The following is a 24496-nucleotide window of genomic DNA, read 5'->3' on the forward strand; positions in this document are numbered from 1 at the left end:
AAATGGGAGCCACGTAAATAATTTAAAATTTTCTGATAGCCACATTTGCAAAAAGAAAAAACAGGTAAGATATTTTTTAACCCAAAATATTGGATTTAGCAAGTAATCAGTATCAGAAATTATTTATGGGATATTTTACCTTCATTTATTTCAGACTGTCTTCACATTTCTTGTATGTCTACCACTTAAAGTACTTACTTTTAGGGCTAGCCTTGTTCAAGTGCACAGTAGTCATGCAAGACTTGTGGCTGCAGTTTGGGCGATACTGCTCTCAACTATAGGGCCTGCCAGCTTCATAGACTTATCTCTTACCACCCTCCCCTGACTCATGAACCTCCAGCAATACTGGGAGTTCATGAGCATGCCCCTTAGTTCTCTTAGAATTGTTATTTCTTCTGCCTGGAACACTAAATCGTATTTTGCTCAAATGTCACTCCTCCTGAGATGCCTTCTACTCAGGAGGAGACCACCTTCTCTGACAGATCTGTTACCCTTCCTCATTTCCTTTTAGAACCTAGCTTCTGACATGATTGATTGGTTGTCTGTATCCCCAGCTTGAATGTGAACTACTTGAGGGCAAAGATTTCCTCATGTTTACCATTAGATCTCTATATATAAAATATATGATTTTTTGTAAAGGTATGTACTGTTTCATCTTATGGGAAGTCCTTTAATTTAACTTGCTACTTGTTGTGTATAACTTGTTACTTTATCCTTTTTTTCACTTGTTACAATGTGGTGAAAAACATCTTAAGACCTAAATCTTTTATGTATCTCTCATTTTTTTTAGGTTTCAGTCTCTTAAAATTGTTTAGTCAAAGCATAATGAACTTTTTTGGTCTTTACATAAATACTGACAAATCTTGTCTTAAAAGTTTGACTAACATTAAATAGCATAAAGTTGAGCAGACCAGCATAAAGTTTGACTAAAAATGTGAGAGAATACACATTTCTCCCATATCTTTACCAAGACAGAGCATTTTCTTTCCATCTTTCCCTTTTCATAAGATTTATTATACATTTCTTAGATTAATTTTGATAATGAATAGAAATACTGATATGGGACATCATCTAGCTTGTATTCGGCTCATTTAGGGCAGTGTTATATTTGTGATACCCTTTTTAGCCTTTTTTAATACTTAGGATAGCAGCCCTTTGACACATATTGCAAGCATTTTCCCTGGCCTTTTATTTGTTTAAAGTATTTTTTTAAAACAATGTGGAAGAGTTTTTACCTTTTAAGAAGTTTAGGTTAATACTCTTTTTATGGCTTCTTTCATGTTTAATGGGATTCTCCCTCTTACATAATTGTTTTCTTCTAATTCTTTTATGATATCATTTTTCACATCTCTTTATATTCACCTAGGATTTATTTTGACAGAATATGTGAAGTGAAATAACTCTTTTTTTTTATAATAGTTAATCAATTATCCCAACCCCATTAAAATAAACTTCTTTTGCCTTCAAATAAAGCTACATTTATCATATACTAAATATAATTATATTTCATTTTTTTAAGTTTTTATTCAACACCAATGATAACAGTGCACATTGATTTAGTAAATGAGAGGAATAATGTGTTTTCTTTTTGTTATTGTTCCTCCTCCCCCACCCCACCCCCCAGTTTTTGGTTGTTGCTTTGTTAGTCCTCAGGTTTTTTGATTGATTCCTTAGGGTCCTCAGGTTGTTTTGGGTTTTAAATTTTTTAATTTAAAAAAAATTGGAGTTCCTGTTGTGGCAAAGACACATCAGTCAATCAAGTAAAAATTTTAAAGTGTGTTATTCCTACACTTAATGTTTCCTTTTTATAATGAAAAAAAAAATTTTTTTTTTTTTTTCTTTATGGGGCTGCACCCACAGCATATGGAAGTTCCCAGGCTAGGGGTCGAATCAGAGCTACAGCTGCGGGCCTACGCCACAGCCATAGCAACATGGGATCCAAGCCGCATCTGAGGCCTATACCTTGCTTAACCCACTGAGCAAGGCCAGGAATAGAACCTGCAACCTCATGGATCCTAGTCAGGTTCATTAACTACTGAGCCATGAAGGGACCTCCTAATGAAAAAAATTTAATGCCGTTAAGTTTTCCTTTGAACGTGGTTTTAGCTGTGTTCCTTCAATTTTGACATGTAATATTTTTATTAAAATTCTGCAGTTGCAGTTCTTATTCTTTCAACCACTGTTCCATACCAGTTGGACATTGTGCTGAGTGCTGAGGATACAATGATGAATGATTACAGAGTCTTTGCTTTCATGGAGTTTATAATCTATTGGAAAAGCTAGGCTATTGACAGACCAATGAATAAAGAATTTTCAGATTTTGACAAGTGCTCAGAAGAAAAGAAATAGGATATGCTGATGAGATTGGAAGGTGCTGGTTGGATGTTCTGAGACTGTCACTCTGAGGATTTGACATCAAAAGTTAGTGGTGGTGGTACGGTGTGTTTGAGGAGTTTTTGACTTCCCCACTGCTTTTTTTCTGTGAAGTTTTTTTTATAAAAATTGCCTTGCAAGCAGGGTCAGTTCCCTCCACCCCCTGCCCTATATCTTCCAGTTGGATTACTGCCTCAAAGCTTGTGCAGAAAATTTGAAATTGTGATTGTGAGTTCTAAGATCAGGAAAGTTCAGGGGCAAGGGGTTTTCCCAAATGAAAGGAACTGGTAGCACAAAGAGGACGAAAAGTACCTGGCTTGATGTAGGGTTTGACCAGAGATTGGAATAACTGGAGTTTACTGAATGAGGAGAGTGGGACCAACTTTACTGCAAGACTTATTTAGAAGTGTTTTATTATTTCCAGGTGGTAAGGCTGCATCCACTTCACAGCTACCTTCCTATCCTATTTATATTCTGGGATCTGATTCAGTCTTCTACAAATAACTTGGATTATTTTGTTCCTTAGTACTTTCCTTCATTATTTCTACTGTATTTTCACTTTTCTCTCACACAAGATCTTTGCATATGCTATCCTCTTTTGCTTAATTGTGATTTCCTTAATGCTGGCAAAAGAGGTTAAATTCTTATGTTGGCCATATATACTCATTTCATGTTGGACATTTCTTTTGTAAATACTTCTAACAGCTGTGATTCATTAAATGCTTGTGATTTGTTTCAGCATTTTTTCCTTATAGAGCTGTGCTTTCCAATCTGGTAGGTACTAGCCACTTGTGGTACTAGCCACTTGTGGCCATTTAAATTAGCTAAGATGAAATACCAAAATTTTGGGAGTTCTTGTCATGGCTCAGTGGTTAACGAACCTGACTAGCATCCATGAGGACACAGGTTCAATCCCTGGCTTGACTCAGTGAGTTATGGCATTGCTGTGAGCTGTGGTGTAGGCCATCGGCTACAGCTCTGATTTGACCCCTAGCCTGGGAACCTCCAGGTTAAGAGGGTGGGTGCAGCCCTAAAAAGACAAATATCAAAAATTTGTATCCTCAGTCTTACTAGTCACATTTCAGGTGCTCAGTAACCACATGTGGCTAGTGACTATTCTAATGGACAGCAGAGATGGAAATTTATCTTAATTTATAAATAAGCATGTGTTATAGCTATGGTATTTTATTTAAGTTTATGTAGCCACATCTGGCTGTTGAAATATAGAAAGTGAATTAAAGATGGGTTATAAATATGACATACCAACTTGATTTTTATCATAAAAATGGAGAAAATAGCTCAACTTTTAAAATAGATTACACATTGAAATAATGTTCTTTTACATGTTTTATGTTATTACAGTTTATTTTGATGTTTTAATGTGGCTGCTAGAAAATTGAAAATTGTCTATGGTTTAACTTTATATTTCTGCTGGACAGCATCGGTCTGATTCTAGACTGTTAAGTTTCTACGATGAAGGGACAGCCACAGCCACTAGTGGTGCCTGGCATGTAGTAGATGTTCAAAAAGTTTATGAATGAATAAACTTTTCTGTTAGCTTTGAATGTCATTGTGTAATCATCAGAGAATGCTATCTGTTCAACTTTTGCCTTTTAAAATTGTTGATTTTCTTTGTGACAGTAATTTCAATTTTTTTCTATGACTGTTGAGAAAAGAAGCTTTTCTTTTGATAATGTATAAAAGATTAATCTTATTAAATAATTGCTGTGCATCACTCATTTTCTAATCTTTTGGGTTTTTTCTGGCTTAGGCTGCTAAAAACAGTGAGAATTTAAAATCTGCCTGTTTTCTCTCATTTTTCTGTGTCTGGTGGTTTACTTTTGATAATCTATTGTGTGTGTTTGGCACATGAAAATTTGTGTCTATTATATCTGGATTATGAAGGCTTTATCCTTTACTTCAGTCTCAATATTCAGATCTCTGTTCCTTTCTCTTTTTTTTTTTGTCTTTTTTTTTTTTTTTTTTTGCTATTTCTTTGGGCCGCTTCCATGGCATATGGAGGTTCCCAGGCTAGGGGTCTAATACGGAGCTGTAGCCACCGGCCTACGCCAGAGCCACAGCAACGCAGGATCTGAGCCGCATCTGCGACCTACACCACAGCTCACGGCAAGGCCAGATCGTTAACCCACTGAGCAAGCGCAGGGACCGAACCCGCAACCTCATGGTTCCTAGCCGGATTCGTTAACCACTGCGCCACGACGGGAACTCCTCTGTTCCTTTCTAAGATTGTTTTTGGCCATGTCAGTGGCATGAGGAAGTTCCCAGGCCAGGGATCAAACCTGTGCCACAGCAGTGACCCAAGCCACAGCAGTGACAATGCCAGATCCTTAACAGCTAGGTTACTGGGGGAACTCCAGTTTATGCTTTCTTATCTGTTTTTTTCCTTAATGTTTCCTTTGTGTTTTGTATTTTGCTGAGAGGACTATCACCATCCGCCCTCTTCTCCCATTACTCACCATGTGTTTTGTTTTTTTTTTTTCTCTAGAGTTTAGAAGATACTCATCAGGAATTACAAACTCAAATACATACCTTACTTTTGTAGACACTATGTATTAGTCCGGGAAATTTTTTTTTTTTTTTTTTCCTCCGTTAGTTGATAGTTTTCATACTTTATCCTTAGTGACCCTAGTCATGTTTTGCTAATGTCAGGTTGGTCCTTTCACCAGCTACTGCCTAAACTACTTGTAATGCCCAGAGATACTGCCAAGGATTAATTTTTGTTGTAGGGAGGATAGTTTGAGCTATTCTCAGTTCTTAAAAATTCTATGGAAGTTTTCACCCTGTTCTGTACGTACCAGAAGTTATTCTTACTAGTTTAGGTATTGATTCTTTACATAGGGCCTTTTTAATCAAAAGTGAAATGAGATCAAGTTGTTCAGTGGTTTGTTGTCTTCTAAACTGTTTTTAGTTGATAGGTTTAGGAAAACCTCTGAATTCCTACAAAGAGTATACAGTACAGCCTTTGAATACTTGATGTTTAAAAAGTGGTATTGTTACATGCAATCAGGGAACCTTGAAGCTTTTGCAGCCTCCTAGTTCCTGTGAAGCAATATTGTTTTCAAATAATCTCAGTTGTGGTATTGCTTTCCTTTTATTTATTTTTACTGTTTTCTTCTGCTGCTGATTTAGAAGCAGAATAAAATACCCTTAATTTTAACCTGAGAGTCCCCTAAAATGATATTTATCAACTTGAAGTTCTTTCAAGTAGGTCCTGGAGTAGCTAAGTCTATATTTCTCTTTTCTTCTGGCTATATATTGAGAGTGGTGTTGGTATTAGATTAGTATATGTGTTATGTGTTTGTTTTACATAAATAGTTTATTTTGACATGAAAAATTTATTTTAGAGCAAAGGTTCATTTGGTTCCCATAACTGTCTCCTAATTGTATGCTTGTCAAATTTTAAAATTCAAACATAGTATCTCTTTTTCTATAACCTTGTAAAATTTTGGCCATCTAAAACTTGTTTTATGATGTAACTCAGCTTTTATGCTGTTACTCAAGTTATGTATGTTTTTAATAGTTTGTATCTGTACCAATTCTCTGTCCAGTATCCTTTTGCAAGTTTCCACACAGTGGGAAGAAACCCTGAACTTGACTCATGAAGTACTGGGCATTCAAAGCAGTGGATCCTTGCAAAGGATCTTGGGACTAGACCTCTGTGAATTGGCTCTTTCAATTTGTCCACTTAAAAGGCATAATAGATTATGCAGCTGTTTGGGCTTCTGCAGGGTTTTACTCCATATTCATGTCTAGTTACAATTATGTGAATTTTCAGTTTCTTACAAAGACTTCTCTTTGTATTCAAAACAAGTTTGTTGGCCTTATGTTGTTCTGATACATGAATTTTCTTTGAGGAAAAATGCTTGCAAAATTTTGAACTTAGAAAACTAAATTTCAATTAAAAATTCTTGCATAAAGTTACTGAAAGTATATTTTATGGAGGAACTCCTCTAATTTGTTTTAATTTTAAATTTGTTTTCATCAGTCAGTTTTTGGTGGAGGTATTATTTAAATGCCATTCAATCGGATAATGATTAATGTTAGAGTAATAGTGGGCCACACTGCTAAAAACATAAACAGTTCTAATTAAACGTAATAAAATATAACAGATTTAGTAATGTACAAAGTGACTACACTTTTTTGTTGCAAAAATCAGGTCTTTTTTGTTGAAAAATCAGAATTTCTCTAGAATTTCTGTAGTAAAAACAACATTTAATATTAACTGAGTATTTTAAGAGGAATATACCTTCAACTGTACCTTAGGGTTCCCATGCGACCTTAAAGTAATACTTAAGTAGAGTGCAAAATAGTGTCTACCTTTCACATTAAAAATAATAATAATTTTAGAAAAAAGAAACCATCCCAAACTTTATACCTGAACATGTTCATTAGAACAAGTTGCCTTTTCCTTTTTTAAGTATCCATTTGCAAAGGATAAGCATTAACCTTGCAGAACACATTGTCAGACCCGTACCCATGTGGTAGCATAGAAATAATATTTCTGCCTCATTTTTTTCTTCAGTTTTAAGTAGAAGTATCAATCTTTGATGTCATTGAAAATTTTACTCCGTTCCTGTGATACTGAGATCAGGTGGATTTGAAAGCTTAGAAGTAAATCCTTTGCATTCAGTATTTTCGTGCTATATATTTTCACTTAAGTTGTGGTCTTATGTTTAAGTCTTAGAGAAAATACTGTTTTGTTGTTCTTAGCAAAATTTTGCAATGGATTTTTTGTTGCCGTTTTAAAATTTTCATACAAAATATGAACTCTGTTGAAAAAGGAGTCTTTGTAAAGCATAACTTCACCTTCAGGTTCTCTAAAAATATCACTTGATTTAGTTTAAAAAGCATTGTATTTTAAACAGTTGGTCACTGAACTGCAAATTAGTGCTTCTTCTGTGAGGTTTTTTTTTGCAATTAGTTGGTTTATTTATTTTTTGTCCAGACAAAAGAGTAAGCAAATAGTAAATGATAGGAAAACTGAAACATTACCTACTGTTTCTTTAAGAAACCAGCTTATCCAGGGGGGGGTTAGTGTGTTTAACCTAACCTGCTAGCAAGGAAAAGTTCTTTAAAATAATGGATATTAGCTGTATCCAATCACAATTATCAGTTTCACTAACAGGGAGGAGATTTTACTCTTCAGCCACTAGAATTAGAGAAGGTGGAGCTTGGTATTCAGGTTTGGTTGCTTTGGAGTACAGCTTCAAGTGAAGTTAATCTGAGGTGAAGCAAACAGAAAATTGTGGAGGTTTTGTTGGTAGGATTTTTGTTCTAATCTTTTAATGATCCTTTATTTTACACTTTTGCTCCTTTATGCTTCTGTGTTTGCTAGGTTTTGTCATTGTTGCTATTTCCTGATGCAAACTGAACATTAAAATTAAGCAGGGAAGCAGAACAAAAGGGCTGTTTGGACAGGAAATAGGTGTTCAGAGAATCAAACTTGACTTTCTTTTATCATTATTTTTAGTTCAGAATTTAAGTGTCATTAAAAAAATGCTTTAATAAAAATCATCTCCAGATAAATGTTTTTCTTTTAGATTGGATGTTTGAGGAGTCATTTGTCAGTTTTTATAAATGACATCTTGAGGAGACCTATTGATATGTCATTTTCCTTAAACTTAAGATGTTACTAAGTTGCTAAAAGACACATAAATGTGGTAGGCTTAAATTTGTTCTTTATAAAGAATTGAAATGCCAACTATTTATATATATATGTATATATTTTTTGGCCCCCAGGATGCCTCTCCCTTTTTAAAACTTTAGTATATTTTAAATTAGCAGTATGTTGGCATTTTTAATATACTCATAATTTAGTTTTTTTTAAATCATTGATTAATTTTATATAGAACAAGGTAAAACTTTCAAATTTCATTTCTTTCAAAGGTGGAGATAAAATAATTAACACCATTTTGAAACAGGAAATGAATGAATTTATTTTTTTAGGGGCTGTAAGTAGGCTACCAAAACTTTTAAAGCGTATCTGTGAATCTATTGACGTTTCTTACTTATGAAATAATTATAGTGTTTAAGTGCCAGAAGTTTCATTTAGAGACTCTTTTCTTTATATTGTTGCTCTTTGATCTCATAGAAATTAAGGTACAGAATAATTTGAATAATTGGCTCAAGTGCCACCTAAGCTTTTCAGTGAGTATGCTTGTATTTGCTATGCTGCTTCCAGATTATGCAAAAAAGTTTTTGTTTTTATTTATTTATTTTTTTTCTTTTCTAGGGCTGCTCCTGCCGCATATGGAGGCTCCCAGGCTAGGGTCTAGGGGGTCTAATCAGAGCTGTAGCTGCCAGCGTACACCATAGCCATAGCAACATGGGATCTGAGCCGCCTCTGCGACCTACACCACAGCTCATGGCAATGCTGGATCCTTAACCCACTGAGCAAGGCCAGGGATCAAACCCGCAACCTCCTGGTTCCTAGTCGGATTCATTAACCACTGTGCCACAACAGGAACTTCCGCAAAAGTTTTCAAATTAATGCTTTTCTGCTCTATCTATTGCTTAAGCAATACTGTAACAATAATAATAAAATCAAGAAAAGTCACCCAAATATCCACAAGAAGATCATGGTGAGGAGGTCTTATTTTTTTCCTCTTTCAGTCTGTACCTTACTATATTTTTATATTTTCCTCATAATTATAAATACGGTGTAATATTTTTCATTAAACTGTATCATTAAACTGTATCATCTGTTATTGAAATTGTTTTCATTTGTTACATAATTCTCTTAGGTTAATGGGACTTTAATTTACCTAGTCTTTTGCCTGTTTTACATTTAGCTTGTTTCTAAATTTTTCACCATTTTAAATAGTACTGCATTGAACTAAACCGCTGTGTACATTTAAACATATTTTCCTTTTTATTTCTTTTGGAAATATACCCTGAAGTGGGCTTACCTAGATCAAAGGATATAAACACTTAAGTGGCCAAATCGCTTTTCAGAAAGGTTATTCCCAATTTATATTGCCACCAGAAGAATGTGCTGCAAAATTTCTCTAACGGGTAGTCCCTTAAGTGTTCTTTCTGTTAAAGTGTGTCTCTGAAGCTCTCTGACTTGTTGATTAGTTTTTACCTAAACTAATAGCCTATTTTAAATTCCATTTTCCAAGATGTAGCAGGATCTAAATCCATTTTCTGGTCATTAAAATCAGTTGAAGGAAATTGGGAAAAATTTTTACCCACTTAAGTGAGCAGTTATATCTTTGTTGCTTATATTACTTGTATGCATTGCTTTCAGTTAAGTACAGGGCTTAATATTTCACATTGGCATTGTTTACACCATTGTTCCTCAGTACATTGTCTTCTGGTGAGCATATACCAGAAGAAGTATTTTATTCTAAGGAAGTGTATCAGGAACATTTTTATAGAGGGAGCTGTAGTAATTGTCTCTGAGCGGGTATGAATAACCTTTATCACTATTTGTATATTTCTTATTTTTTAAAGGACAATATAGAGACAGAATTTAGTCTGTATAGATCTAGGTTTTAAAATGGTATATCAGCACCTTTCCAGTATTTCATAGGTTTTCAACTGAAGGTAAGGTGAGTTTATACACATAGAGTGTGTTACTAAACCTGTGTTGTTTCTGTTTGTCTTTAAGAGCATTCTTTGTTTGGCAGTAACTTCTGCATTGTGTATACTCTTGCCAGATAATCTGTTAAATAGGCTACAACTGTTCAGGATAAGAATTTGTTAACTAATGTTCAAGAATAAACGTAAAAAGCTGTTTAAAAACAAAATTCAAGACATAGAAAACCGGTAATTTTAATTTATAAATAGGAGCCAATGATTAGTCATGGGTTAAGTTCTAACTTACTTGAGCATGAGTAGTTGAGTATTTTAACCTTGAATTTAAAGGTTTAACTACTTGAGTAGTTGAGCATGTTTAACCTTGAATTAAATAGTGTAGCTTATTTTGCAGTTTAAATAATTTATTTTCTGTAAATTTTTGCTGATAAATTTAGTATCTAACTTTCAGAGCTTATGTCGGTTACTGTGTTTCTTTTCGGGAATCATTAAGTTTGGTCATTGAGTTTTGTTTTTGTTTTTTTTTTTAACGTCTGTTTTGTCTGTCATGGCTTAGTTTGATTTTTCCTGATTCTTTGGTTTTCTTAACATTTGGAATGGAAGGGAAGAAACTTAAAACTCATCACTTTTAATTAGTGAAATTATTATGAAATATATTTGCTATGTTTAAAATTGTTAGCTCTCAGAATTTTATTCAGGTAATCTTAATACTTCATGAATAGAGCAATATTTAAAATTTATATGATGCTTAAATATTCATGTCATATTCCTTTTGTTCTGAATTTGAGAAGATGTATTTAATTTTCTTCCTAACAGATTCATCCTATTTGCTGCCAGGTAGAGATGACTGTAATTGTAAATATAACAGTTTTAGTGAAAGTTATTTCAAATATGACTGAAGATTACATTTTAATGGGTACCCAACATAGAGATTTACCTATTCTTCTATTACTCTGGGAACATTAGAACTTTGAGAACAGATAATCTTTCATTGTTTCTCGGCTGTACTTCTGCTCTACTGATCTATGGTTGACAGAACCAGGGAGTATCCTTTCAGTACACTGGTTTCATTTGCAGGGTAGAATCCAGTTTTCTAGATGGAGAAGAGTCTTTTTTTGTGTGTGTGTGTCTTTTTGCCATTTCTTGGGCCACTCCTGCTGCATATGGAGGTTCCCAGGCTAGGGGTCCAGTTGGAGCTGTAGCCACTGGCTTATGCCAGAGCCATAGCAACATGGGATCTGCAACCTACACCATAACTCATGGCAACGCCAGATCCTTAACCCACTGAGCAAGGCTGGGGATCGAACCCGCAACCTCGTGGTTCCTGGTCAGATTCCTTTCCGCTGTGCCATGATGGGAACTCCCCACACATTTTCAAAGACAGTTTTTTGGAGCCCTCCAAAAATGACATTTTACCATACCTAGAATATAAAAAAATAAAAGAATGCATGGAGAAAATAAAGGTAGTTTTTGTACCTTTATATCTGACAATTTTTTGGAGCACTCCAAAAATGACATTTTACCATCCCTAGAATATAAAAAAATAAAAGAATGAGACATGGAGAAAATAAAGGTAGTTTTTCATATGCAATTAGTTTTGAATTTCAAAGCTGTTGAATTCCTCACATTTAATAAAAGCTTGAAACCTAGCTGTGTAAGAGGAAGATTAGGCAAAGTGTGAAAGCACTTTATTTGAGCTATTTGAAATGTTAATGACCTCCTTAAATAGCTATTAGCCAGAACCTTGAGTTCACTTTTGCATCCAGGTGTATAAAGCATCTACCTGTGAATGCAAGGCATGTGTTAGTAACTTATAGGTAGGGAAATATAGGCTACATATATTCTTTTATTTCTAATATTATCAAAAAAATTAAATACTGAGGCTAATTTTGCCCAGAAAGAAAATTGAGGTAAACTGAGAAATGGTTTATTTGGAATCATTTTTATTTTAAATATTTCTTTTCTCTATCACCACCATCTCCCACCAACATATTCTAGGCAAAAGACCACCTTTGGACCAAAAAACCTTTTTATCTGTAGCTTTGAAAGAAACTTGATGTTGCCAATTATAAAACCAAAGTTTTTATCTTTACCATTAAAGTGTTTTAGAGGTGGAAAATTCCATGCTATCAGGTTTTAATTTGGCATACTTTACTATTAAAGTAATTTTTTGCTTTAAAAAAAAATACTGAATAACAGCTCTTTTGATAAATTTTAAATATATTTGTATAATAATTAAACATCGGAAATTTTAAAAGAACATATTTGCTTTGAAAATAGATGTCATTTCTCTTAAATTTTTAGATAATTGTTTAAAATATATAATGTGTTTCTTCCCAATGAGAACCAAATCTTCATAGCTACAGAACTTTATAAAATATATGCACTTTTAGTAGAAAAAATAATTCTTGGCAGATTACTTAAAATGAATATTTCTGCTGTTTTGTTAATTACCTAAAATAATTGTTTCAATAAGCAAATATTTTTATGTATTACGTTCCTTGGCCAGGGATCGAATCTGCACCACAGCAGTGACCTGAAACACGGCAATGAAAACGCCAGATCCTTAATCTGCTGGGCCACCAGAGAACTTCTCAAAAGCAAATTCTCTGTAAGCTGTGTGCATAGAGGTTATTCAGGTTGTCAGACCTAGTTGACTAATCAGGTGAACTTGCAAAGTGCTCGAAGATTGGTCCTTTTCTGAAGGAGGTTCCCTTTCTATTTGACAGAGTTGTGACGTGGGAATATTTCCTGTCCTGTAAGTCAGTACTGTATATTACTGAGTGCCAAATTGTGGTTTGTTAAAAATGATTGCTGTAGGAGTCAGCGGAAACAAATCTGACTAGCATCCATGAGGACACAAGTTCGATCCCTGACCTCGCTCAGTGGGTTAAGGATCCAGCATTGTGGTGAGCTGTAGTGTAGGTTACAGACTCCACAGACTCGACTTGGATCCAGTGTTGCTGTGCCTGTGGCTCCAATTCGACCCCTACCCCCTGGGAACTTCCATATGCCATGGGTGCGGCCCTTTAAAAAAAAAAAAAAAAAACAAGATTGCTGTAGAAGCTCAGCAGGGAAAAAGATCACTGTAAGCTAGGATGTTAGGAATTAGCAAAGTAAAACCGGAGATGTCTCTTGATGTTTGGGACTGCCTGAATGACACAGAGCTTTCACCTTCTTCATTTTAAAAAATTTTAAAGCATTTATTTTGGATATAGAAGAAAAGCTTTATTCTATTCACCTGGAAAGGAACTGCCTTGAAATGGCAAAGCAAAAGAGTAGTAGAGAGACTCTAGGTGCTCTCATCCGTTTTCCTGGTTTAGCAGGTACCATGTGATTTTCCCCTTGTCCAGTAAGCTCCAACTTCCTGGGATTCCTCGGGTGGTGAAGAGGCATAGAGGATGTACTCTGGATGTCGCCGTGAGTAGTGGTGAACTATTGAAGGCTTCTAGAAGTGGTGACCATGATGTTTGGGTTTTTTGTTTTTGTTTTTGTTTTTGTTTTTGTCTTTCTAGGGCTGCACCCAAGGCATATGGAGGTTCCCAGGCCAGGGGTCCAGTCGGAGCTGTAGCTGCTGGCCCACGCCACAGCCATAGCCACAACCACAGCCACGCCAGATCCGAGCTGTGTCTGTGACCTACACCACAGCTTACGGCAACACCAGATCCTTAACCCACTGAGCAGGGACAGGGATCAAACCCGAAACCTCCTGGTTCCTAGTTGGACTCGTTTCTGCTGCGCCACGAGGGGAACTCCCTATGATGTTAAGAGGATAATTTAACAGTTAAAACTCACTGAACACTGTATCAGACACATTAACTTTCTTTAAATCTTAAATTTTTTTTAGAGCAGTTTTTAGGTTCACAGCAGAATTGAAGGTAGAGTATGTAAGAATCAATAGCTACCACCTGAGAAGCTGTGTACTACCACACAGTCATAGCCTCTCCCATTATCAACATCCCTTCTCACTGGAGGGGTACATTTGTTAAAATTGATCAGCTTACATTCACACATCATTATCACCCAAAGTCCATAGTTTACTCTTGGTGTTGTATATTCTGTAGGTTTGGGCAAATGTATAAGGACATATATGCATCATTATAGTATCATACAGAATACTGTCACTGCTCTAAAAATCCTTTTATCCCTCCTGTTTATACCTCCCCTCACCTCCTCCACCCCTGACAACCACTTATCTTTTTTAATGTCTCCATAGTTTTGCCTTTTTTAGAATGTCATATAGTTGGAATCACCATATGTAGTATTTTCAGTTTTTTTTTTCTCTTAGTAACATGCATTTAAAGTTCATGTCTTTTCATGGTGTGATAGCTTGTTTCTTTTTAGCTTTGACTAATACTCCATTGTGTAGATGTACCACAGTGTGTGTGTTAATCCATTTCCCTACTGAAAGACATTTTGGTTGCTTCGGATACCTAACTCTTCACAGAATACTCCTCTGTCACTTGCTTTCCTAAAATAAAGCCTGCCGCTTTCCTGTGGGCTTCTCAGGTGGTAGCTGTTGATTTTTACATACTCCAAGAGGTTAAAAGGGCAGTTAAGAGGGCAGTGAGGTCTGTATTCTCCAGCTCCCTTTGTCACACCATTGCTCTTCTAGGCAAAAACCCTGTGATTCTTCTGTCATGGATATATCTCCTGTCCTTTATTTTTTCTACACCATCCTCATATTTTCATTTTTATCTCATTTAACCATCTAACTGACTTTCCACTCCTGTGAATACAAGGATTTTTTTTTTTTAAATGTATTCCTGTATCCTCAAAGTCTAGAACAGTAGCTGGCACACAAATGTGCTTAATTAATATTTATTGAATAAATTTTAAAACTTTTTTTTTTTTTTTTTTCTGGCCATACCTGCGGCATATGGAAGTTCCCAGGCTAGGAATCAAAGCTGCAGCTGCCGGCCTATGCCACAGCCACAGCAGATCTGAGCTGCAGCTTGCAGCAATACCGGATCCTCAACGCACTCGACAAGGCCAGGGATCGAACCCACATCTTCACAGACACTGTGTCAGGTTCTTAACCTGTTGAGACATAGCAGGAACTCCATAAATATTTAACAGTTTTGTTTTTTCTTTTAACTCCTTTGACTTCTGTCTCCACAGAGCTTTAGCAATCTATTCTAAAGACCAAGCCTAAGACTTTGTCTTTGCTTGAAACAATTTCACCCCAGGAATTTTTTTCTGTATAGAAGTATAATATATGATACTTACTAAAAATTAAGGAAATAGATAGACCCCCCCCCCCAAAAAAAAACCACTCATAATCTAGCTACTAAGAGATGAAAACAGGGAGTTCCTGTCGTGGCTCGGTGGTTAACAAATCTGACTAGGAACCATGAGGTTGTGGGTTTGATCCCTGGCCTTGCTCAGTGGGTTAAGGATCCGGTATTGCTGCAAAGCGTTGCTGTGAGCTGTGGTGTAGACTGCAGACGCAGCTCGGATCCCGTGTTGCTGTGGCTCTGGTGTAGGCCAGCGGCTGCAGCTCCAATTAGACCCTTAGCCTGGGAACCTCCATATGCCGAGGGAAGCCCTAGAAATGACAAAAAGACAAAAAAAAAAAAGATGAAAACAGGTATTTTGCCTCTACATTTTTCTAACCTTTTTTCCTCTATATGTATATGTTTAAATTTTCCTCTACATGTTTATGATTTTGTAATAAGGAATCATAATGCAAATAGTGTTTTAAAAACCCAGATACTGTGTATTTGTTTGTGTGTGAGAGAGAGATATTTTAGGGTTTATCGTGAAATCTTTCCATGTAATTATTCTTTATTCACTCAAAACAAATGAATACTTGCTATGTGCTAGGCAGTGTGCCAGTTGTTAAAGATATAACATTAAAGGAAACAGCCCCTTCACTAAAGATGCTTGCATAATCTAAGTGATGACATCATTGTTAATGGCACCGTAGTGTTCTATTGTATGAAGTACCATAGTTTCACCAACCCTCTATCCTTTTTATTTTGAGACTAAGTTTTTTCACTCTGAGAAACAGTGCTCCCATTAGTATATCCTTAGGATAATTCATAGAAGTGGAATTTAGAGTCAAAATGTGTATTTATTTTTAACTTGTTCTGGAGAAAAGTTGCACTGCTTTATATTCTCACCAAGGAAGTATGTAAAGGCTGGTTTATCTGCATGATAAACCCATAGGTATGTTCATTTTTTTTAGTGATTTCCAATTTGGTAAGTGCAAATTTTTTTCTTTATTGAGGTTATAATTTACATACCATAAAATTCACCCATTTAATAAGTGTTCAGTAATTTTTAATAAATTTGAAGAGTTGTGTGATTACTACCACATTCTAGTTTTAGAACATTTCCATTATTCCAAAAAAAACCCTTTGACCCTGCTTTTAAACAGGTCACATTTCCATCCCCAGTCCTGGGTAACAAAGACTGCTTTCTCAGCATTTCATATAAATGGAATCATAAAATATGTGCTCTTTTGAGTATGGCTACTTACCTAGGATATTTTTGAAGTATACCCCTATTGCAACATTTATCATTAACTGGGTCATACAGTATTTATCCTTTTGTGTCTGGCTTATTTCACTTAGCATAGTGTCTTCAAGGTTTCTTTGTCTTGTAGCAGTGTATGAGAATTTCACTCCTTTTCAAGGCTAAATAATATTCCATTGTATGGGAATTCCCATTGTGGTGCAGCAGAAATGAATCTGACTAGTGTCCATGAGAATGTGGTTTCTGTCCCTGGCCTTGTTCAGTGGGTAGGGGATCTGGCATTGTCATGGGGTGTGGTGTAGGTGGCAGATGTGGCTCGGATCTGGCATTGCTGTGGCTGTGATATAGGCTGGCAGCTGTAGCTCCCATTTGACCTCTAGCTTGGGGACTTTCTCGTATGCCTCAGGTGCAGCCCTAAAAGGCAAAAAAAAAAAAAAATTCCGTTGTATGTATATATGTCATACTTTGTTTATCCATTCATCCATCCATGGATATTTGGGTTGTTTCTGTCTGTTGGCTATTACAAGTAATGCTGCTCTAAACATTGGTATATAAATAAATATCTGTTCCAGTTCTCGCTTTCAAATCTTTTGGGTGTATACCCAGAAGTAGAATTACTGCAGCCTATGGTAATTCTGTATTTGACTTTTTGAGGAACTGCCAAACTGTTTTCTTTTTTTTTTTTTTTTTTTTTTTTTTGTCTTTTTGTCTTTTTGTTGTTGTTGTTGTTGCTATTTCTTGGGCCGCTCCCGCGGCATATGGAGGTTCCCAGGCTAGGGGTCTAATCGGAGCTGTAGCCACCGGCCTACGCCAGAGCCACAGCAACGCGGGATCCGAGCCGCGTCTGCAACCTACATCACAGCTCACGGCAACGCCGGATTGTTAACCCACTGAGCAAGGGCAGGGACCGAACCTGCAACCTCATGGTTCCTAGTCGGATTCGTTAACCATTGCGCCACGACGGGAACTCCCAAACTGTTTTCTATAGAGGCTGCGCCATTTTATATTCCCAGTGCACAAGGGTTCCAGTCACTCTACATACTCGCCAAAATATACTTGCCTTTGTAATGGTATGAAGTGGTATCTCATTGTGGTTTTGATTTGCATTTCCTAATGATTAGTGATGTTGGGCATCTTTTCATGTGCTTATTGGCCATGCTTGGGTGTACCTTCTTTGGGGTTGTGTCCAAATCCTTTGCCTATTTTTGAATTAAGTTATTTGGATTTTTTGTTGTTGAGTTGGAGTTCTTTATATATTCTAGATATTAATTACCTACCAGGTAAATCATTTGCAAATATTTTCTCCCATTCTGTGGGTTGCCTTTTTACTCGTTGATAGTACCCTTTGATGGAAAAAAATTTTTAATTTTGATAATGTCCAAATTATCTGTTTTTTCTTTTGTTGCTTGTGCTTTTGGTGTCATGTCCAAGAAGTCATTGCCAAATTCAGTGTTTATATAAACATATAAACATTTATCTTTTACCATATGTTTTCTCCTAGAAGTTTTATAGTTTTAGCTATTATGTTTAAGTCTTTGATTCCTTTTCAGTTAATTTTTGCATGTGGTATAAGGTAAGGGTGCAGCTTCATTCGTTTGCACCTGAATATCTAATTTTCCTGGCACCATTTGTTGAAAAGACTGTCCTTTCTGCCCCATCAAATTTTCTTGGCCTAGTCCTTTTTTAGTGCCAAATAATAATCATCGTGTAAATATATACCATGTTTTATTTATCCATATGCCAATTGATGGACACTTGGATTGTTTCCAGTTTTTTGCTAGTCCGAATAATGACACTGTGAACGCTTATGTGTAAGTTTTTGTGCAGCATACATTTTTGGTGCTCTTAGGGAAACTTAGAAGTGGAATTACTGGTTCATGTGATAATTGCACATTTAACTTTATAAGAAATGGCTAAACTGTCTGAGTTCCTGTAGTCTTACATTTTCACCAGTAAGGCATGAGTTTTTTTCTTCACCCTCACCAATACTTGGTATGGTCAGTTTTTTAATATTTAACCATTCTAGTAGATGTGGAAAATCATCGCATTGTGGGTTAATTTGCATTTCTTAAATGACTAATAACTCTAATGGTGAATGCTAATCTGTTTTTCTGGCTGTAGCCTCCTGTCATTCCAGTTCTCACTCTCTTTTTTCCCACCATACTTAGTCTTCAGTTTTATCAAGACCTCTCAAAACCTCTTGTTTCTTTTTTTCTCTACCTTCAGTTCCCTCTTCAATAACTTTTCTTCCTAGTGTTCTTAGTTTCTAGTCTTAGACCCGTTCTCCCATTTATAAACTCTTCTTCTAAACGTAAGTTGCTGAATGCTACCAGAGAAAGTCATGGAATTTTATGTTTTGATTAATACTGTGAATTTTTCTGTAACTTTTTATGTTGATTTAATTGCAGTATAGAAGTTGCATGAACAATACAAAGAGCCCCCATTCCCTTTTTCTAGATTCTCAATTGTTACGCTTTGTCCTATTTACTTGATCATTTTCTCTCTTTGTTTCTTTATGTGTGTGTATGTGCAAATATAAGCATGTTATTTTCTGAATCATTTGAGAGGTAAGCTGGAGATTCGCTCAGGTTACGTAGCTGTTAAGTGGTAGAAAAGGAATTTAAATCCAGATTTTTTTTCATTTTGTTTTGTTTTTGTTTTTCTTATGTCTGGCACATACTAGGTATTCCAGAAATGCCTCTTTAATTGACCATTAACTACAACTCACATGTCAGAATCTATATCTCATCTCTTACTGGGGTTTTAGCAAGTATGGGTGCTTGGGCTTTGGAATCAGACTCTGGATTCAGATCCTCTCTTTATCACTTACTGTTTGACCTGAGCAAGTTCCATAATCTCATTAAGCCTCAGTTTCCTCATCTCTAAAGTGGAGGTGATAATAGTACCTACCTGTAAGGGATATTATTGTGAAGATTAGACAGTGCAGGTAAAGAATTTGCCGTGGACCCTCTCAATTCTATTCTTTTATTTTGTCCTTCTACTCCAGTTTAGCTACTAACTTGTCTTAGTTTGTCCTGTCCCATGATCTTTTTACTGGAGGAGTTGATGAGACATTTAGGTGAATTTCTAGTAGGCAATTAGCAAAAAGAGAACTCTGGAGAAAGATAGGGGCCAGAGTCATATTTAGAAGATATTTGCTCAGAGCTGCTGGTTAGAGCTTTGAAACTTGAGCTTTGTACATAAAAAGACAGATAATTGATGGGGTTTTGAGGTATGGGTCCAGGAGTCATACAGCTTTGGACATTCTAGTTTTCAAGGTTTTTGGTTTTTTTTCCTTTTTCAGCAGTTCCTGCAGCATATGGAAGATCCCAGGCCAGATTGAATCTGAGCTGGAGCTGCGACCTATGCTACAGCTGCAGCAATGCCAGATCCTTAACCCACTGTACTGAGTCCGGGACCTCCAGAGAGACAAGCGAGATCATTAACACACTACATCACATCAGGAACTCCCCCTCAAGTATTGTTTTATTGGCTTTCTAAACTTTTGAAATATTTCAGAAATACCAACTTTTTGGCATCTGTAAAATACAATCACTTACTTGGAAGCAGTACAGAAATTTGAGGTAGCCAGTACAGAATTTTGAGGTAGCTCTTTTCGGTAGCCTTGTAAAAGTACATGTTTTTTTCAATAAAATGTTGAAAATTTTATCTTGTTGTTAGATCACATATCCTAGGTTTTGATTCAAAAAATAGTGGTCATAGGTGTGATCCCTATTTGACAAGCAGGAGGAAGAGAAATCATCAAAGGAAGTAATTCCAAATTAAGATTTCCTTAGTCTCGTATTGTCTTTTTAGCCAGTAAGATGTCAGTAACTATTAGGTAGGTGATTTTTTTTTTAAATCAAGGAAAATGGGGCATTGGGGAGGCACTTGAAACTAGAGAAAGTGTGGATGATAGGGAAAGCATCACAAGAATCTCTGGTAAATATAGGTAGATGTTTAGTTGCTAGCTTGTGTATGATTACACTCCAAGCCATATTTTATTCTTCCAGTAATTTTGATAGTTTTCTCAGAATAATTATCCCTTTGAAGGAAATGGGTTCCTAGGACCTCTTGCCCGATTCCTTTTACAGAATGAATTCCACATAAAGTTTTTAATATTATTTTTCATAATACTATCTTCTCATGAAAATCAAGAGTGAAATATTTTAGAAAAATAGGGGGAAAAAAAGCCTTGCTGATTTGTCATCAGTATCCTTGGTTTGATTGTCTCTAATAAGAAACATCTCAATATTCAGTACATAGGCATCTTTACTACCTCACTGAGACTATTTTAACAGGTGATAAAATTCTAGAATTTAAAATTTTACTATCTGATAATGCAGAAAGCTTATTTCTCAGGTTAAGACCTAATCACAGTGATTATTCAGTTGACATTCTGGAATAGAAGCTGTTTTATATTTGCAGTGTTTTAACTCTTAATATGAGAATGCTACACAAATTGAGGGTGTTTATTAGTAAGGAGAGAACAATATCCTGGCTTACAGATTGTAGCCATTTGATTTCACATTTGTGGTACCTTTTAAGACAAAACAAAAAATATGTATGAATATCTTTAGAAACACAAATAGATTTCATACTTGCAAATCATGAAATGCAAAATTTCAGAAATCCTGCATGTTAAATGAGTCTAAATGTCAGGGTTTTGAGCAGAGGGAAAGGAAACAGTGTTGATTGATAGAAGAGTAGAATTATTTTGTACTACAAGTGAAATATTTTTTGTATTACCTGTCATTTGTTAGTCCTAGCTTCTCAAACAGTTAAAGGAGATGAAAACGGTATTAAGTAATGTTCAAAGTACATAGAATGTAGGTAGCAAGATAATTGTACCCCAGAGCTTCTAGGAGATGTTAGTTACATCTGAGCTTTTTTAAATGATGATAGTCCCAGGTGGTCTAATTATTTCATAATTTACATTTGCCTAATCAGAATATGTATTCTGAATGGACGTTCCATCTTTGATGGAAATCTTTATTGCATAGTTAGTTCTAGAAGTTGAGAAAAAGCAGGAAAAAAAAAACCCACATTAACCATAGAGGTTCTCATTCTCTGCAAAATGGGAACACCTTAAAATTATATAGACATAATGGATGGATATGTGGTAACTTTGTTTTATGAAGTCAAACATTTCTGTACCTTTTTTTTTTTTCATAAAAACAACAAATGGGAAAGCTTGTAAAATTCTCAGTTCTTTATGAAAAATAGGCCATCTTGGTGAAGAAGGGCTTGTTTTGTCTCTTCTGTTAGTGTAGGAAGGAAGCTGTGACAGTATTCTCATGTGGATTGGTCCTCGCCCTCTGGAAATGACTGAGAAAGACAGCATGACACCAAGAATTTTTTTTCTGTAATATATTTATTCATTTTTCTCTCTTTTTTTTTTTTTTTTTTTTTTTTTTTTTTTTTTTTTTTTGCAGCTGCCACAGCATTTCCATTTTATACCATAGATCTGAAAGAACCTTAGTTACACAGCTTAGTTTGGCCTAAATGACCACTTCATCTATAGCTATGGTACCCAAACTGGAGCTAAGTCAGTGAGGGCTGGCTTTGCCATTTAGATTGTCTGGTAGACGGTTTTTATAAATTAAACAAGCTAAATATAGATCTACAAGAGAAGTGTATATTGCATACATACTTTAAATGTGATGTGCTGAAAATTATAACTCCTTAAATGATAATTTTTTTTTATCTTTTTAGGGTTGCACCCGCAATATATGAAAGTTCCCAGGCTAGGAGGTCAAATTGGAGCTGTAGCCGCCGGCCTACACCAGAGCCTCGGCAATGTAGGATCTGAGCTGTGTCTGTGACCTGCACCACAGCTCAGGGCAACACTGGATCCTTAACCCACTGAGCAAGGCCAGGGATCAAACCTGAGTCCTCATAGATGCTAGTCACATTTTGTTTCCACTGAGCTAGGACAGGAACTCCACTAAAGGATAATTTCAAGAAGGTATTTATAGGGTCTGGTACAGTGCTTGCTACAAAGAGACTTTGAAAAAAAATAGTGGTTCCAGTCCTCCTATTTCTGTGCACTGTTTTGCCTGAGAAACTTCTTTTCTGCTTGCTCTTTGAACTCTTTCATGTTCAAGGGGATTGGTGAGTAAAAGGTTGATCTAAATTTTCTTTATACAAATTTTCGTTTTTCTAACAACCTCTGGATTTCAGTGGTGCAAATGGATCATACTGTATCGGTTTCTTTCCTTTCAACCAGTTACTTAGATTTGGCTTTTCTTCACTTTACTAAATCATTTGCCATCCCTTCACTCACATACCATGGTCATAAATATATTCTGGTTCAGGGTTATAGTTGTCCCATGTTTCATTGAAGATAGCATTTATGTTCCTATTTCTTGTTCTCCTTGTTACTGCAGGAGTTTGAGAGAAACTTACTTCATAATCTTGAAATTGAAAGTTCCTTTGTTGTTTTTCTGGGGTATCACAGTGTCTCTCCAGCAGTTCAGCAAAATATGTAAAATAGACCATCATCACCCAGGAGTAGAGTACTGTATTAGTTCAAGACAGCATCTTGATAATTCTTCCTGTGTGCTTTAACTGCTACTGCCCTAAAATTTTACTCATAGTTTTTTTTTGTCCTAAAACCTGAGAAGCACATCTCTACATTAATACTCTCCTTATTTTAGTTATCATGATTATTAAATGTTGAAAGGAAAACTCAGTGGTTCCCTACCAGCTTCTGTAGTTTTACTGACCACATTTTCTTGTATCTAGACGACAAAAGGCTTTTGCTAAAAGGGTACATAGTGGTTCATCCGAGTTTATAGTGGAAAACCAATGCTTTTTGACAGATTTCTTTTGCCGTGCATCTTTTGGCCTAATTTAAGTTGCTCTAAATTATTCTAAAGTTATTATCACCTTTCCAGGAATTTGGAACCATTTTCTTTTCAGCTGTAAATATGTACTGACTGTGGTTCTGTGCTAAAATATCTCCCAGTATGTATGTAAAGTAGTCGTTCTCAAACTTGAACATAAGAATTCCTTGTGAGCTTGTTAGGGAGTGCTGATCCTTGGGCTCAGCCTCTAGAAATTGATTCATTAGGTATGAGGTGGGACCTAGGAATTTGCAGTTTTCTGATGCTGTTAATCTGTATTTGAGAAACACTGATGTAAAAGTTATATAGGGAAATCCATGTTTAGTGATTAATTCAGGAGTACTCAGACTTTTTTTCTTTTTCCTTTTGGCTCCACCAGCTGCATGCAGAAGTTCCCAGGCCAGGGATTGAACTCTTGCTGTGGCTGCAACTCAAGCCACAGCAGTGACAGCACTGCATCCTTAACCTACTAGGCCATCGGGGAACTCCACACTTTTTTTTTCCTGTCGAATTTTTTATTTATTTATTTATGTTGAAATATAGCTGATCTTTAATCTTTATGTAAGTTACAGGTGTACAGCATATGATTCAGTTTTTAAAGTTTATACTCCATTTGTAGTTATAAAATTTTTGCTTATATTTCCTGTGTTGTACAGTATATCCTTGTAGCTTATTTTATACCTAGTAGTTTGTACCTTTTAATCCCCTGTCCCTCTATACTACCCGTCCCCCCTTTTCTCTGCCCACTAGTAACCACTAGTTTGTTCTCTATTTTTGTAAAGTGGACTTTTTTTTGTTGTATTCACTAGTTGTATTTTTTTAGTTTCCACATACAACCAATATCATATATTTGTCTTTTTGTCTTATTTCACTTAGTATAATGTCCTCCCAGTCCATCCATGTTGCTGCAAATGGCAAAATTTCATTCTTTTTTATGGCTGAGTAGTGTTCTGTTGTATGTATCTACCACATCTTTATTCATCTCAATGGACACTTAGGTTGCTTCTATATCTTGACAGTCGTAAATATGCTGTTATGAACATTGGGATGCATGTTCAAATTAGTGTTTTTGTGGGGGTTTTTAGTATATATACCCAGGAGTGGAATTACTGGGATATATAGTAGTTCTATTTTTAGTTTTTTTGAGAAACCACGTTTTTTCCACAGTGGCTTCACCAATTTATATTCCCACCAACAGCGTATGAGAGTTCCCTTTTCTCAACATCCTCACCAAC

At 35.8% G+C, this 24496-nt stretch overlaps 1 protein-coding gene across 30 annotated transcripts in view; it reads left to right on the top strand.

The window, feature by feature from the left end:
* Positions 1–24496, top strand: part of ZFAND6 (zinc finger AN1-type containing 6) — a 67465-nt gene that overhangs the window by 3882 nt on the left and 39087 nt on the right. For 7 of the 30 annotated variants that reach the window (XM_003482217.4, XM_084968435.1, XM_084968441.1 and 4 more), the window contains exon 1: positions 7603–7654. The exons of the other annotated variants lie outside the window; for them this stretch is intronic. The gene's annotated coding sequence lies outside the window, so the exon portion shown is untranslated. Of the gene's footprint in view, positions 1–7602; positions 7655–24496 lie in introns of those variants that run through there. 30 annotated transcript variants of the gene reach the window in all.

Source organism: Sus scrofa, chromosome 7, assembly GCF_054392235.1.
Source record: "Sus scrofa isolate SSC_HxYL_T2T_F1_AM1 chromosome 7, Sscrofa_HxYL_maternal_Yorkshire_Landrace_v2.0, whole genome shotgun sequence".
Taxonomy (NCBI): domain Eukaryota; kingdom Metazoa; phylum Chordata; class Mammalia; order Artiodactyla; family Suidae; genus Sus; species Sus scrofa.